This window comes from Lissotriton helveticus, chromosome 7 (genome assembly GCF_964261635.1).
Source record: "Lissotriton helveticus chromosome 7, aLisHel1.1, whole genome shotgun sequence".
Classification (NCBI taxonomy): domain Eukaryota; kingdom Metazoa; phylum Chordata; class Amphibia; order Caudata; family Salamandridae; genus Lissotriton; species Lissotriton helveticus.
In genome coordinates, this window is record NC_136068.1 from 1,097,258,960 (window position 1) to 1,097,264,672 (window position 5,713).

Genomic DNA, 5,713 nt, shown 5'->3' on the forward strand with positions numbered 1-5,713 from the left:
GGTGCGGTGATCCAATTCTAAGTGAAGTGTGAGGCCTTAAGTTTAGCACGACGTGGGCATAGCGACTAATGCAGTTTCTAACCACTAGATTTCCATCCATATAAACGGTAACTTATTAAAAGTGCTGCACCAAATGTACGGATAAACTATATGGATGGGGCAAGGCTGGAAAATCAGACATATAAAAAAGACCCAAGCTGAAAGACAGTTTCTCGGGGCAGAAAGTTCAAGTGAGGTTGGGCTGAAAGTATGACAGTAGTTCCCACCGGCTGACACTTACCCAATGCTCTGGCAGCTGAAACAAAAGGTTGGTTATTTGGATAAAGGTACAGTAGGCTCTCACTTTAGCTGGTCACGTACCTGCAACACGAGCGGCTCGGGGTTGAATGCCAGGGTGAGTAGCAACTGCATGCGCTCGCTGTCCTTGAGGTTGCGGAGCAGGAAGCTTCCCGAGTCCTTGGTTTCGGCGTACCTGTGCACCAGGCGGTCGAGCAGACCCTGAGAGGGGCAATGCACCAGGGCAGACCAACCTTCCACGGCCTGCGGGGTCAACAGCCGCACGTCACCGTTAAGCCTTGCGAACTCGGTGCGGGGCATGGCCTTGATCAGGTCGCAGCGCATTCGACTGCCGGTGGCGTGCCGGCAGACGTCGCGATCCAGCTAGGCCAGCTCGCGCGCAGAGCCCAGGCTGCCCTCTCGTGGCTCTCCGTAGCGCGCAAAGTACACGTTCTTGACGTTAAAGAGGTTGAGCGCGCGGAGCCGGCCCCAGGACTCGAACGTAAGCTGTCCGTTGAGGAACTTACGGCACCAACTGGTGCCGAAGCACGCAGGGCACTTGTTGAGCGCCTAGAAGCGACGGTCGGTCAGCTCATTCCACTGAAAAGAGGCTAGGAGCGAGTGCGTGTTGAGTAACATGACGAGTAGCACAGCCGCCAGCAGCGCCAGCTTCAATTGCCAGCACAGCCGACCCTGCTTCACTGGGAGCGGCCGCAGCATGCTGCTGGCCCCCGCTGGGCGGCCAGCTTCCCCCTCCGAGGCTCTGTGCAGTAGCCTCGGTGCCTCACCTCTCTCACTGTCCGAGCACCAGCACCACTGCTGCCAGGAAATCCAACTTCCACTTCACTCTGGGGCGACGGAGCGCCCCGAGGGCGGCCCTCCCTGATCCTCCCACCAGTGCTAGAACAGACGCAAATGGTGGGAGGGCCGAGTGGGATGTAACTCTTCTCTAAACGTCTCCAGTGCGAGGCGGGTCCAATATTCTATTGAACACTAGACTGCTCATGAAAACAAGCCTCCTCATCAAAAGTAGACGTGGATGAGCCGAGCCAAGGGTCTGGGAGCAGAGTCTGCTCACGCTGCCTGCACGTGCGAGTCGGCCCTCTGATTGGTTAATAAGGAACACCAATCAGAGAGCTGACTTGAGCGTGCAGGCAGCGTGATGAGGGGCGTGTTCTCTCAGGGAGAGAAAGAAGAGAAAAAAACGCCCCCAAATCGGAAAAAAGACTGGGCTTAAAGGGAGCGACGCACCTCACCTCCAATGGCTGGCCAGCATTTACGAGGCCAGCCAATGGAGAAGAGGGGCGGGTTCAAGCCCCTATACTAAGAAACATTAAATCTCTGACTGAGACTGCGCAAGTGCAGCCTACGGTCCTCGACCTAAAAACTCTCACCCAAAAATGTATTCTAATAACCCAACAAGCAAACAAGAAGGGTCCCACCCAGATATTTCAATGGGGCTCTTTCCAAGATCAATCAGTATGAATGGTGGCACTGGGTCTGGTCTCAGGTGTGTTAATTGTTAGGGACTAGGAGCCTGATGTAAGACGTGTTTGCAAGTCACACACCATTTGCAGACTCGTTTGCAACTGCAAGATCAGCAAATATATATATATGAACCACAAAAACATATGCATTCACAAAGATAGCCCAAAATCGGGAATAGGTATCATTATTTTGTGATATGTGTTTTGCAATTTTCAAAATACAAGTAACAAATAAAAACTCATCATTGTATGGTTTTAAAGTGACAAAATTCAACCTGCAAAATACCATCAATTGGAAGCAGGTGATCACCAGGTACAAACTACGAAATGGAGACCAAAAGTGTATTGCATATATTCTATGCACTATGCAGAGGCAAGGAGGCTGTCCATATTAACAACCCAGAAAAGGAGAAGGAATGAGGTTGGAGATGATATTTTGACAAAGGATGACATACACCATCTGAACAAGCAGTAAGAGAGATGTATGACCTGCATAGGTTTAGCAGGCAGATAATATTTGACCTGATAGATGAGCTGCAAGCAGGGGTGTAGCTCTGGGGAATGGGAGGGGTGTTTGGGGAGTTACAGCCCCCCAAAATAATTATTCTATAGTAAATAGTTGCGTACACGTGCTTTCAGTCGGGTATTGTGAAATGTCTTTCGGATTTCACATGGGATTATTATATGCCCACACTGACAAAATCACACACTCTCTTTCTCTCATCTATGTACTGGAGGAATATGTTGATTAGTTTGAAAAATATTGCGCTTTAAGTACTACTATCAATTGCAATCCTCTCTCTTTCCACTGCCCCTTATGCCCCTCTTGTGACCGGCTTCTCATATAATGTGTTTTAACAAGACGTGCCAGCGTGATTGTTGGGATCCCGAATCTTACCCCCAAACCCCCCCCTCCAAACATCATATTGACACAGCTACGCCCCTGGCTGCCAGCTATGCTAGTCAGGTACACCAGCACAGACAGACTGTCCCTTCCATGCTACGTTCAGATACTATTCAGCCTATACTTACTAGCAACAGGAAGCTACCAGGAGATTGCAGCAGTTGCAGGTGACATTTCTATGTCAATGGGCATGAAACCTTCCCTTGATGCTGAATTGCTGGAAATACAACTGTCCAATGTTATACCACTTTATGCAAAGAAGGGGTTTGGCCCAAAAGAGTAAAGGAGGGCAGGTAGGGCCTATTAACGAGAAAAAACTAAATGTGTACCCTCTCCTCCAATTTTTTAGAGAAATGTTACTAATGTGAGGAAGTAAACGAAAATGAATGCGTTTATCCTAGCCATCAATTTTGGCTGATTAGTTTTAATTATTCTTCATACTACATTAAATTCCAAAAAAGAACACATAATCTACTAAACAGACAGTCTCATTCTATACAATCTCATAAACAATATATACAATGATGCAACAAACATTTACCAAAAAAATACATTTACAATAATAAAAAGAAAGCAAGTCTAATGATAATAAATCACAAAAATTACAAAAACAAACAGTTGTGATATGTGACTTGAAATCACATATTACGCATTTAAACGACACATAATGTTCCTGAAGTAAAATGATGAATTCATACAAAGACTCCTAATGCCCAAGGATCAAACTACGCTTATTATAGTAGCCGACGCGTTTCGAGTCCTGGTTTTTTGTATTGCCGGACTCTCATCAGGGCTGGATGAGTCTTTTCAAAAAAGCCAACTGTTTATGATAAAAAACAAAAAATGAATTGTAATGCGCTTCCCCATAGATCTCAAAATTGATTTCGTATTTACCTAAACAAAAGCCAACATACCTGGCATTCACCAGCGCAGTTTAAAGGCTTGTGATGTCAATTCATGCAGTGCTCGCCACTCTGCAACAAAATAGCAGAAATTGAGTGGTCTTGTATGTTAGCTAACATAACCCTTGTGTTTTTCTTTCTCAAAATGGAAAAATTTACCTTGAAAGTGCTCTTGTAAGGCGTAATAGTCTAAAGACTTCAAGTTCAATGTGAGAGGTCGTGGCGCTTGAGTTCATAAAATCTAAACGGGTAAAAGTGGTTCAAAACAACCATCAGTCACTTGTACCCTTCATGTTGCACAAACGCCAACCGGCGTTCGCATTAATTGTACTTACGCAAAGGTCGATTTCAGTTCAGGCAGCAAGCCACGACTTTTAAGTGTTCAAATCCGTTCCAATTCAAATTCTGAAAAGGAGAAAAGATACAATGCGTTGACGGCAATGGACCCAGCCTTTTTTAAACTAATGTGTGTGCGCGAACCTCTCTTAAAAAAACGGAGTCACGCTCACCTTTTATCAAAGCCTCATGGTCGTTAAAAGTGATTCACTCGTACTCGACCTCTCACATTGAACTTGAAGTCTTTAGACTATTACGCCTTACAAGAGCACTTTCAAGGTAAATGTTTCCATTTTGAGAAACAAAAACACAAGGGTTATGTTAGCTTGGAGGTTCCTTGGTAAGTCAATGCAACAGAACACCTTATTGAAACAGATATAGGGTCTTGGCAAGTGGACAATTTACAATTTTGCAGGAGGCAGTGCCCATGGCTTGTAAATGGATCATAATACAATATGTAATTCCCCCACACCAAATTAGCAGAGGGATAATGCTGCCCACAAGGAACCACAATTGTTTTTGAACAGGACTATTTTCAATAACATTGCATTCATAAAAGTGTTCCCAAATGAACCGATCAATGATGATTATAGTTTATAGTATATAAAGTGCCAGAATCACCCCGAAGGGGTATCTCTGTGCTGTTGTAAGCAGAATAGCAGACCAGCAGAATTAGTTGCAGAAGAGTTCAGTTTTAAGATGTTTCCTGAAAAGAGAGAGATCCGCACACTTCTGGAGGTGCGGGGTAGGTGATGCCAGAACAGGGGGCCAGGTGGGATTTTCTATAACGTGGAGTAATAAGGAGGTATTTCTCCTCAAAACATAAGGACCTGCTCTGCTGATAAGGGATACGTTTTTCAGTTAATTAACTGGGTCCTTTGCCATTTGAAGAGTTGTGTACTATGCAGCAGATATTAAACTTGATTCTCTGGTGTATGGTGAGCCAGTGAAGTAGTTGCAGAAAGGGGAACAGAAGCTGTTCTGCCTGGCATGTTCTAGACGAGACGAGCAGCTGTGTTCTGAACCACCTGAAGTTTATTCAATAATCATTCATTTGCTGCAGCCAAAAGTGCGTTAGAATAGTCCAGACGACTAATAACCAGTAAACAACAACAAATGTCGCCGGTCTATACGTGGACATGGGCGCAAAAAACAGTAAACTCGGTGATTACCCAAAATGTGTTTGCAAAGAAAAGAGAAATGAATCCCATCATCCCACCCAATGGCAGAGCTTCATCATCTGGGATTACTGAGAAGATGGTCCAGATTTTGGGCAACACACCCGATGGTATTGTGTGTTGCTCCAATCCAAAGGAACCACCAGCGATGGATCATACCATAAGATATATATGTGTTTCTGTGGTGTGGGATAGAATGTGCAGTTTCAAAATAATGTGTAGAAATAATCAAAAAGTGAAATATAAAATTGACTACCTTGACGTAAGGAGAACTTTTATTAGGGAGAAATCACGGTGCCAAAGTTTAAAAACAGAGTGCTGGACAGTTTGAAATAATAACTGCCTTTTATAAGTTGTTAACGGTCGAAATGTTTCAGCCCTCGTAGGAAATCATAACCTACGAGGGCTGAAACATGTCGACCGTTAACAACTGCACATCACCGAGTTTACTGTTTTTTGCGCCCATGTTCACGTATAGACAAGCGACATTTGTTGTTGTTTAGTGATATAGAATTATGGGTATAGTGTTCCCTGGTCTTTAAATACCTGTTCCCCTCTGACCCTCTTCCCAAACCGTATTTATTGACTAATAACCAGTGCCTGGACATGATTCAGGCGATGGAGGAACAT

The 5,713-nt window shown here is 44.7% G+C and overlaps 1 pseudogene; it reads right to left on the reverse strand.

The window, feature by feature from the left end:
• Positions 1 to 339: 339 nt before the first annotated feature.
• On the reverse strand, positions 340 to 996 carry LOC144769391 (divergent protein kinase domain 2A pseudogene; annotated as a pseudogene).
• Between the last annotated feature and the right edge of the window lie 4,717 nt (positions 997 to 5,713).